Source organism: Arachis hypogaea, chromosome 19, assembly GCF_003086295.3.
Source record: "Arachis hypogaea cultivar Tifrunner chromosome 19, arahy.Tifrunner.gnm2.J5K5, whole genome shotgun sequence".
NCBI lineage: Eukaryota > Viridiplantae > Streptophyta > Magnoliopsida > Fabales > Fabaceae > Arachis > Arachis hypogaea.
The window spans coordinates 67,828,712-67,840,387 of record NC_092054.1 but is presented as its reverse complement, the minus strand read 5'-3'; the positions used below and the strand labels follow the sequence as shown (position 1 = coordinate 67,840,387).

The window sequence follows — 11,676 nt, the reverse complement described above, 5'->3', positions numbered from 1 at the left end:
AGAAACAGGTTACAGCCTGGCGTTGGATGCCCAAAACAGCCCAGGCACGTGAGAAGCTTTAGTCTCAGCCCCAGCACACACCAAGTGGGCCCCAGAAGTGGATTTCTGCACTATCTATCATAGTTTACTCATTTTCTGTAAACCTAGGTTACTAGTTTAGTATTTAAACAACTTTTAGAGACTTATTTTGTATCTCATGACATTTTAGATCTGAATTTTGTACTCTTTGACAGCATGAGTCTCTAAACTCCATTGATGGGGGTGAGGAGCTCTGCTGTGTCTCGATGAATTCATGCAAGTATTTCTGTTTTCCATTCAAACATGCGTGTTCCTATCTAAGATATCCATTCGCACTTCAACATGAATGTGATGAACGTGACAATCATCATCATTCCCCCACGAATGCGTGCCTGACAACCACTTCCGTTCACCGTAGAATGAATGAATATCTCTTGGATCTCTTAATCAGAATCTTCGTGGTATAAGCTAGTGATGGCAGCATTCAAGAGAATTCGGAAAGTCTAAACCTTGTCTGTGGTATTTCGAGTAGGATTCAAGGATTGAATGACTGTGACGAGCTTCAAACTCGCGAGTGCTGGGCGTAGTGACAGACGCAAAAGGATAGTAAATCCCATTCCGGTACGATCGAGAACCTGCAGATGATTAGCCGTGCGGTGACAGCGCACCTGGACCCTTTTCACTGGAAGGATGGATGGTAGCCATTGACAACGGTGATCCACCAACACACAGCTTGCCATAGGAGGACGTGCGTGCGTGAATCAGGAAACAAAAGAAAGCAGAATTTCAGAAGACAAAGCATCTCCAAGACTCCAACATATTCTCCATTACTGCATACAAGTATAATTTGTGTTCTGCCCTTCTTACTTTTTACAATTCAAATTAAGAATTATTATTGATATTATATCCTGACTAAGAGTTACGAGATAACCATAGCTTGCTTCAAGCCAACAATCTCCGTGGGATCGACCCTTACTCACGTAAGGTATTACTTGGACGACCCAGTGCACTTGCTGGTTAGTTGTGCAAAGTTGTAAGAGAGTAATGTGAACATTAACATTACAATTTCATGCACCAGTGGTCTTGTACTTTTTCATAGACCCATTGCTAGCACTTTCCAATGTGGTCTTATCTTGGGGCCTCATGCCCTGTGTGACGTAGCCGAGTAACACTATCTTGTCAATCATATGGTGGGGGCAAGCTTCCAGAAGATTATTGAAGCGCTCCCAGTACTCATAGAGAGTTTCAGATTCATCCTGAACAATCATGGAAATATCTTTCCTCAGTTTATCAGTAACTTCAGCTGGAAAGAACTTTTCCAAAAATTCTCTTCTGAGTGTATCCCAGTTGGATACAGTTGCTGCGGGTTGAGTGTAGTACCACTCTCTTGCCTTTCCCTCAAGAGAAAATGGGAAGGCTTTCAGCAAAATTGAAGTTTCATCTGCACCATCACGCCTGACAGTAGAATAGGCTGCTTGAAAATCTCTCAGGTGCTTGATAGGCTCTTGAGCAGGAAAGCCATGAAACTTGGGCATCAAATTGAGCAGTGCGGTCTTTATTTCAAAGTCTGTAGCCACCGCTGGATGATGCGCTTAAAACGGTTACATTGTAAAATCAGGGGCTCCAGCCTCCTAGATAGTAACTCTCCTAGGTGCTGCCATGTCACCTATACGTAAATCAACCAAATCAGTAGAACGGGGGCTGGTTTCTTCCTCAAATGACGTTTCAGATCCGCCCTCAGAGAGGACTAACCGACGCATATAGTTTTTTCAATCTCAGGATCGAATACTGGCAAGCTTCGATCAGGAAGTGAACGCATCATCTAGCGAAAGAAACAAGCAGCTCATAGTAGCAAAATAAAATAAAATGCAAATAAATAAAATCCAATCAATAACTTTAGCACTCTATTGCAACTCCCCAGCAACGGCGCCAAAAATTGATGTTGGCAGAAATTGGCGAGTTAAGAATTGTTATAAGATATACGTTGCAAGTATAGTTCTCAACCAACCAGAAATCCGCTTATCAATTTAAAAAGGGTGTCACAGAAATTAAAGTTAAAATACTGGGAGTATGAATCCCAGGTCGTCTCCCAATGATTTGCAGGAAAGTGTGCTATTTTATTAATCAGATGGTTTTCAAAAAAGATTTGAGTTGAATGACAGGAAATTAAATCAGAGAATTAATGTAATTTAAATAAAAGTCTTGACTGGGAGTAGATTAGTTGGAAGCCCTATTCTTGTTGCAGTACTTTCAAGATTAATTGATAATTGGGGGTTGTTCTATTTAGTTATCCCTTACTAGGTAAGGGAAAGTCAAACAAGTTGGAATGCTGTTTCTATTCACAAGTCCCAGTCCGCTTACTTGGAAGGACTGGCGTTAGTGACTAGAGAGCAATCCAACAATAAACCCAATTACAATTTCTCCTTTGAGCATTCCAACTCAAGGGTTCTTTTCAATCAACTCCCCCATCAAGTTAGGGAACTACTCACTCATTGTGAATGTAGAATTCATAACATCGGAAAGGAAATTAAAGAAAGACATGATAAATAAAACTCAAAGGAATTAATTAAAAATAAAAATAACTCTTGTATTAATAAATTCTAAAATAATCCAATAGTAAAATTAAGTAAATTAAAGGACATGGAAGAGTAAAGCCAAGTAAAGAAAACGAACTAAAATGACGAAGTCTTGATGAGGTAATAACTCTTCTCAAAATCCCAATGCAAAAAGCAATAGAATAAAAATCCTAAGAACTATGAATGTGTAGAGAGAAAAGAAAACCTAGAGGAGAGGAAAACTAGATCTGAAAACTAAAACTATGCAGAATAAATGTTGTTGTTGGTTTCTGCATGTTCTCTGGCTCTAGTCTGCTTTTCTGGGCCGAAAACTGGGTCAAAATAGGGCCCAAAATCGCCCCCAGCGATTCTGCAGATTATGCAGATCGCGCACGTCACGCGATCACGTCATTCATGCGGACGCGTCATTCGGCGTTTTGCTTCTCCATGCGGGCGCGTCGTCCACGCCTCCGCGTCGCTTGTGCTATTCCATCCGCGCGGTCGCGTGAGCCATGCGGCCACGTCACTTCTCGCTGGTCATCTCCTTAATTTCTTGTGTTCCTTCCATTTTTGCAAGCTTCCTTTCCAATCTCCAACTCATTCGTGCCCTATAAAGCCTGAAACACTTAACACACAGATCACGACATCGAATAGAATAAAGGAGAATTAAAATATATAATTAAAAGTCTCTAGGAAGCAAGTTTTCAATCATGTAATAATTTTAGGAAGGAAATATAAATGCATGTTGATTATATGAATAAGTGGGTAAAGATCATGATAAAACCACACAACTAAACACATTATAAACCATAAAATAGTGGTTTATCAACCTCCCCACACTTAAACATTAGCCTGTCCTCATGCTTAGTTGAAGGAGATAAAATAAATGAGTAGGAACATGTGAAACTCATGCAATGCAATGCAACCTATATATGTAAATGCAACTATATGATTCTTGTCCACTTGATCAAAAGTAAATAAGCTCTTCAAAACAATTACAAATCAAATTCCACTAATTCAATTCTCATACAGTAAGAACAGCTAAAAATGCAAGAAGACAACTCATGAAAGCAGGGAACATAGAATTTCAAGCATTGAACCCTCACTGATGATGTATGTACACTCTAGTCTCTCTAGTGTATAGGGTAATTACTCTATTCTTCTCTAATCATGCTTTCTAATGTTTTTTTGTTCTTCTCCTAACCAATCAACAACATTTAATATACCAATGCAAACATCATGAGGTCTTTTCAAGGTTGTAATGGGGCCAAGGTAAGGGTAAGGATGTATATATGGCTAAGTAAGCTTATAAATTGAATCTTTATTTAACCCAAGCTTTCACCTAACCTCTATGTATATTATATATAACTTTAGAATTCATACCTAGCTACCCAGAAATCTCTTTCACATTCCATACTCGTGTTTTAACTTTTTATTTTAATTTTATCATACATGCATTGATCTTTGAATTCTTAACTTAACATTGGGGTAATTTTGTCCCCGTATTTATTTATTGAAAATTTTTTAATTAATTTTTTTATAAACATAAACATAGCTTATCAATGCACATAGATTTTTAATTCTTATAGTTTCACATGAGTAGGTATCCAAATTCCCATTATATTATCATGACATATTCCCTTATTATCTTTTGTTCTCACAATTTCCCATACTTGATTGACTCACACAATTCTATCTTAAGTTAACCAAAGATTCAATTTGGGATATATAATTGTTTTTCCGCTTAAGGCTAGTAATGTGGTAAAATATAGAATAAATGAGATTTAAAGGCTCAAAGTGGCTAACAAAGGTAATTGAAAGGGGTAGGCTTAATTTGGATAAGTGGGCTAAATGAATAATGGCCTCAATCATATGCAAACATATAAATATAATAAACATTGGACATATAGGATGAAACAAAATATAGATTACAATCATAGAGAAGTAAACACACATGAATAAAACAATTATGGTTAAATAATGTAACCATTCATAAAGGCTCAAATCTCACAGGTTGTGTGTTCTTTAGCTCAAAAATTATGTTCCAAATACAACTTCAAGCAAATTTAACATAGAAGTTTTGATTAAAATTAGTGAAATTTTGTTTCAAAGATAGGGACTTAGAAGAAACCTATTGCATTTTCAATCAAGCAGAACATGCATGCAACTAACCTATTACTATGCAATTTATCCTATTCTACATAAGAAAAATCTAGCTAAATATCCTAATTTATTGATGTTTAGGGAAGAGAAATTACCTCCAGAATTCAGGTACTGACCGACCTCCCTACACTTAAGGCTTTGCACCGTCCTTGGTGCTATCTGTCAGGAACAAAGGTGGGTTGGTAGCAGTATCTCCATCGTCGGGGCCATCATGGCTTCCTGTGCTGGTAAAGGAAGTGGAGTTCGGGGTGTCTGAGTCCTTAAATTTTCCCAAAATCAGCTCCTTGAGGTATGTGAATCGGCGCTTGTTATGGCGCTCTCTCATCTTGGCTTTCTGTTCCTGCCGATCCCACCTTGCAAGTATCTGCTGGAGCAGTTGGTCTATAGGAAACTCCGGCTATTGAGGTAAGATCTGAGACCAAGGCGGGAAAAGGTAAGTTGCCTGCAATTTGTACGTGTCCCATGGCATTCCAGATATGTCTTGGGAGATATAGAGGTTGGTCTGTAAGGATGCACCATAGTAGAACGGCCATGTCCGCAGTGAAGGAGGACTCGTGAGTGCTCGGAAAGACGTAATGGGACATGATCTGTGCCCATACGTGAGCCTCCAAGGTAAGTGCTGAAGTCAAAATTCCCTTAGGGCGGGTATGATGGTATCTGTAGATCCATCGGCTGCCAGGTAGTGCGATAACTCTGAGAACAGCGTCCCAGTCAAATTGGTACATCTGGCACTTGAGTGTGGCTTCTTGAAAGGCGTCAAATCCTGCTGGAATAGGGGAAAGACTTAGAACTTTTTGAATGGCCTCTTCTGTAATGGGGACTTGTTTCTGACAGACATAGACAGACTGCAGGGTTGGTAGGTGGAAGTTGGAGTAGAACTCGACTACCCAAGAAAGATTGACCTGCCTTGGCTGTCTCTGTAAGAATTCCCATTGTCTTCGGGCAATCTGCGACTCAACAAAGGTAGCAATATTGGGCGGGAGGAGAAGAAGGTATTCGTTGTTGTAACTCTTTTCTGCCAGGATGGGGAACATCTGCTCACAGTAGCGATTGGGAAAACGCGTAGTGTCCTTTGCTGGGAAGGCTTTTTCTTTATCATCAACCTTTATAATCCTTTTAGATTTCTTTGTTGAGGGCTTTACTGCAGTTGAAGAGGGTTCTGCCACTAATGCTCTCTTGATTCCTCTTCTTGCTGGTTGTTTAGGAGTAGCTTTCTCATTTGCTTTCTTGGTGGCCATCCTGAAAAAGGAAAGAGAAAGTAAATTAAATTCAAAGAGATAGAGCAAGGAAGAGGGCAGGAAAAGTGGTAATTAATGCACAATAAAGAAGAACGACGTTAACACATGGTCATGACTACATGTGAAAAGTTCATCAATAAAAATATAGCAAGTGCATGTGGGGACAATTAAATGTAAGGGGTTTATTGGCATGCAGGCAAAGGCATGAGTAGCATAGATCAAGCATTCAATGTCCAAGTGAGATTATCAAGTCTTTCAAACTAACAATTTGTTTGTAATAAAAATTATATTAAATTAATAAAATATAAAAAGGGTTTTGTGAAAAGCAAGTATTGAAAAGTAGAATAAAGTAGAAAAAATACTTAATGCTATATGGGCCTTTTCACAAACACATAGCATGCATGATGGTTAAGTTATTGAAAGCATGAATTTGAACATGCAAGCATCCCTTGAAAAAGTAATATATAATTGTCAAACAAATTTATAACAATCCACAAGCATATAATGAGAAATAATGACTCACATAAATTTATAACACCAAATAAAAAGGAAAAAGAAAGAAAAAGAAAATATGAATAATGAAGGTAAAACGAAAAGAAAAGAAGATACATATAAAAATAAGAAGAATAATAGAAAAGTAAGGAGGGAAGGAGAAAAAGAAAAACCTTGTTAATGGGGGTGAGAGAGAGAGTGTGTGTAAAAAGTGAGAAAGAAGGAAGAAGGAAGAAGGGAAGAAAAATAAATAAGGAGAGAAAATAGATTTGAGGAGAAAAAAGATAAGATAATTGGCAAATCAGGAAAACTGTGCGGTGCAATAGACGCGTTCGCGTGAGGTACGCGGTCGCGCGACTTATGTTGAAACTGATTGATGCGGTCGCGTCGGTCACGCGGTCGCATGACCCGTTTTAGGCTAATGGCGCGAGGGTAGCCTCGCACTCGCACAACTCTCTGTTCAAAATCATATTAGTGCCAAATTTTGGGTGACGCGATTGCGTAGGGCATGCGATCGCGTGAGTGGGCTTTTAGAAGGATATGACGCGGTCGCATCGCTCACACGGCCGCGTGGGAAGGATTATGCGCTCAGCACCAATCTAGCACCACTCTAGCACAACTTTCGGTCGTGCATCCTTGTTACGTTAAAATCCAGGTCACGCGGCCGCGTGGGGCACGCGGTCGCGTGGGAGGCCAATATTCCCATTCGATGCGGACGCGTCAGCGACGCGGTCGCGTGGGATGATTTGTGCCATTGGCACGCCTCCAGCCACGCTCTCGCGTGACTCTCTGTTCATTTATTATTTTCTCCCATCTCCTTGCGACGCGGACGCGTCAATGATGCGGTCGCGTCGCGTAACTTTTTTTTTTTAAATAAAAATAGGTAAATGCAGATGCACAAAATGTACTAATAAAGAGAAGAGTTATTGAATAAGAAAATTAAAGGTAAAGAAAAGAACGATCATACCATGGTGGGTTGTCTCCCACCTAGCACTTTGCTTTAACGTCCGTAAGTTGGACGCTCCACTAGCTCAGTCTTCGGCTATGTGGGGATCTTCCAAGAGGAAGATCTCGAGCTCCTTGTTTTTCTTCAGCTGCTCGCCATGGTATAGCTTTAAACGATGTCCATTAACTTTGATAAGTTCAGAGCTTGAAGGATGGCTTAGGTGATAAACTCCGTACGGTTCGGCCTTCTCTACTCTGTATGGACCTTCCCATCTTGATCTCAACTTGCCCGGCATAAGCCTCAGTCGATATTTGTAAAGGAGGACCAAATCCCCAGGTTGGAACTCTTTCCTTCTGATGTGCTGATCATGTACAACCTTCATCTTCTCCTTGTATAGTCTCGAGTTCTCATAAGCTTCCAGGCGAAGGCTTTCCAATTCTTGTAGTTGCAATTTCCTTTCAACTCCGGCTTCCTCAATTCCCATGTTGCACTCCTTTACTGCCCAAAAGGCTTTGTGCTCTACTTCAACAGGGAGATGACAAGCCTTTCCCTAAACTAAGCGGAAAGGACTCATCCCAATGGGTGTTTTGTATGCGGTTCTGTACGCCTAAAGTGCATCTTGTAGCCTGGTGCTCCAGTCTCTTCTATGAGGTTTGACTATCTTCTGCAAGATATGCTTTATCTCTCTGTTTGACACCTCGGCTTGCCCATTAGTCTGAGGATGGTAGGCTGTTGCAACTTTATGAATTATCCCATGTTTCTTCATTAATCCTGTTAGTCTCCTGTTACAAAAATGGGTGCCTTGATCGCTCACGATTGCTCGTGGTGATCCAAAGCGACAAATAATATGGTTTCTCACAAAGGAAACAACAGTGTTAGCATCATCAGTGCGGGTAGGAATTGCTTCCACCCATTTGGAAACGTAATCTACAGCTAACAATATATAAAAATAACCATTAGAATTTGGAAATGGACCCATGAAGTCAATGCCCCAAACATCAAAAATTTCACAGGAAAGCATAATTTGTTGAGGCATCTCATCCCTCCTGGATATATTACCAAATTTTTGGCATGGGAAACAAGATCTACAAAATTCAGCAGCGTCTCTAAAAAGAGTAGGCCACCAGAATCCACAGTCTAAGATTTTTCTGGCAGTTCTTTGAGGGCCAAAATGTCCTCCACTCTCAGATGAGTGACAGGCCTCTAAGATGGACTGGAATTCTGATTGAGGCACACACCGTCTAATTACCTGGTCAGTGCCACATCTTCATAAATATGGGTCATCCCATATATAATATTTAGACTCGCTTTTCAGCTTGTCTCTTTGATGCTTAAAAAAGTTTGGAGGAAAGGTGCGGCTAACTAGATAATTAGCTACAGGTGCATACCAAGGGACTATCTCAGATACTGCCTGCAGGTTATCAAGTGGGAAATTATCAGCTATAGGAGTGGGGTCATCTGTAATGTGCTCAAGGCGACTCAAGTGGTCTGCCACTAGATTCTGGTTACCACTCCTATCCTTAATTTCCAAATCAAATTCTTGTAATAGCAGTATCCAACGTATAAGCCTTAGTTTGGACTCCTTTTTAGCTAATAAATACTTTAGAGCTGCGTGATCTGAATACACTACTACTTTAGTACCAAGTAAATTGGCTCGGAATTTATCCAAAGCAAAAACAATAGCAAGAAGCTCTTTCTCAGTAGTAGTGTAATTGGACTGAGCGGCATCTAAAGTTTTAGACGCATAAGCAATAACGAAAGGATCCTTACCTTCACGCTGAGCCAGTGCTGCTCCTACGGCATGGTTGGAAGCATCACACATTATTTCAAATGGTTGGCTCCAGTCTGGTCCTCTCATAATTGGAGCTTGAGTCAGGGCGGTTTTCAGCTTATCAAACATTTGTTTCCAATTTTCACTGAACTCGAACTCAATATCTTTCTGCAGTAGTCTGGATAAGGGAAGTGCTACCTTACTGAAGTCCTTAATGAATCTCCTGTAAAAACCTGTATGGCCAAGAAACGAACGGACTTCCCTCACATAAGAGGGGTAAGGTAAACTAGAAATGACATCCACCTTTGCTGGATCTACAGAAATGCCAGTATTAGACACAACATGTCCTAGTACAATACCTTCTTTTACCATAAAGTGACATTTCTCAAAATTTAATACAAGGTTTGTACTGACACATCTATCTAATACTCTAGATAATCCATCTAAGCAAAGGCTAAAGGAATTGCCGTATACACTAAAATCATCCATAAAAACCTCCATACAGTCCTCAATAAGATCATAGAAAAGACTCATCATGCACCTCTGAAAAATAGCTGGTGCATTGCACAAGCCAAAGGGCATTCTCTTGAAAGCATAAGTCCCAAAAGGACATGTAAAAGTGGTCTTTTCCTGATCCTCGGGAGCTATATGAATATGGAAATAACCTGTATACCCATCTAAAAAACAATAATGTGATTTACCTGACAGGCGATCTAGCATTTGATCAATGAATGGAAGAGGATAGTGATCCTTGCGGGTTGCTTGGTTGAGGCGTCTGTAGTCAATGTAGACCCTCCAGGCGTTCTGAACTCTGGTTGTCAGGAGCTCTCCATGCTCATTCTTTACTGTAGTGACTCCAGACTTCTTTGGCACCACTTGTACTGGGCTTACCTATTCACTGTCTGAGATGGGATAGATGATATCTGCCTCTAGTAGTCTGGTCACCTCCTTTTTGACAACCTCGAGGATAGTGGGGTTCAGTCTTCTCGGGGGTTGACGGACAAGTCTTGCTCCCTCTTCTAAAAATATTCTATGCTCACAGACTTGAGGGTTGATGCCTACTATGTCTGCCAAACTCCAACTAATCGCCTTCTTGTGCCTCCTCAGCACACTAAGTAACTGCTCTTCTTGTTGAGAAGTAAGTTCCCTTGCAATGATAACTGGAAACCTCTGCCCATCTTCAAGGTAAGCATATTTGAGGTGTGGAGGAAGGGGTTTTAATTCTAACTTCTGATCATGGTCAGGCTCTGGGTTGTCTGGAGCTGGTAACAGTGGTAGAGCACTGTCATTGTCCTCTGAGAATGTCCCCACACTTGGACCTTGTCCTGCGTGCTTCTCTTCAAATTCCTCCTGATGGACTTCAGCCACAGTTTCATCTATAATGTCACACTTGAGGATAGAGTGATCCTCCGGAGGATGCTTCATAACTCCATTCAGATTGAAGATCACTACTCGGCCATCTATTTCAAAAGAGTATGTTCCTGAAAAAGCATCTAATTTAAACCTTGAGGTCTTCAGGAATGACCTTCCGAGTAGGATTGATGATGGCTTGTCTGAGTCATTTTGGGGTATTTCTAGGATATAAAAATCAGTGGGGAACGTGAGTCCCTTAATGCCCACTAATACATCTTCAGCGACTCCAGCCACTGTAATAATGCTTTTATCTGCTAACACAAAACGAGCTGCCGACCTTTTTAAGGGGGGAAGCCTTAAAATATCATATATAGACAAAGACATTATACTCACACATGCTCCTAAATCACACATGCAATCAGAAAATACTACACCACCAATAGTACAATTAACCATACAAGGACCTGGGTCACTACACTTTTCAGGTAAACCACCCATTAAAGCAGATATGGAACTTTCTAAAGGAATAGTTTCTAATTCATTAATTTTGTCCTTATGTATACATAAATCTTTTATAAACTTTGCATACTTAGGTACCTGTTGAATAACATCAAATAGAGGAACAGTTACCTAAACCTTTTTGAATATCTCTACCATTTTTGGATCAGGTTCCAGCTGCTTCCTGGGCTTCCTTGCAAGTTGTGGAAATGGAATAGGAGTAGTGTCTTCTGCAGTGTCTGCGCCTTTTGATGCTTCCTCCTGTGGTTGAGCTTCTTCTTTTTTAGCTATGTCCTGTATGTCATCTTTCTCTTCAACATCTTCTATTTCCACTACCTCTTCAGCTGAGGTGTATTCTGGTGGGCTTGGCTCCTCCTGGTTCCTCTCCTGCAGTGTGGTTCCGGACCTTAGGGTGATGACATTAATACCACGCTTGGGATTGGGTAATGGTTTAGAGGAAATTCCACTGGAGCTCAAAGGTTGGTTATTGGAGTTATTCATTGATCCAATCTGGGAGACAAGAGCTTGCAAAGTAGCGTTCAGACCATTTAGAGTGGCATTAATGTTATTTTCTATGGTCTGTTGTCTCCGATCAATAGATTGTAGTAAGTCATCATTAGCAGAAGAAGAAGGATAGGTAAT

General features: G+C 40.4%; 1 non-coding gene across 1 annotated transcript; it reads left to right on the top strand.

The window, feature by feature from the left end:
• The first annotated feature begins 1,199 nt into the window (after positions 1–1,199).
• On the top strand, positions 1,200–1,307 carry LOC112781158 (small nucleolar RNA R71). Its single transcript, XR_003191952.1, has one exon. It is a non-coding gene; the product is annotated as a small nucleolar RNA R71 (small nucleolar RNA).
• Positions 1,308–11,676: the final 10,369 nt, after the last annotated feature.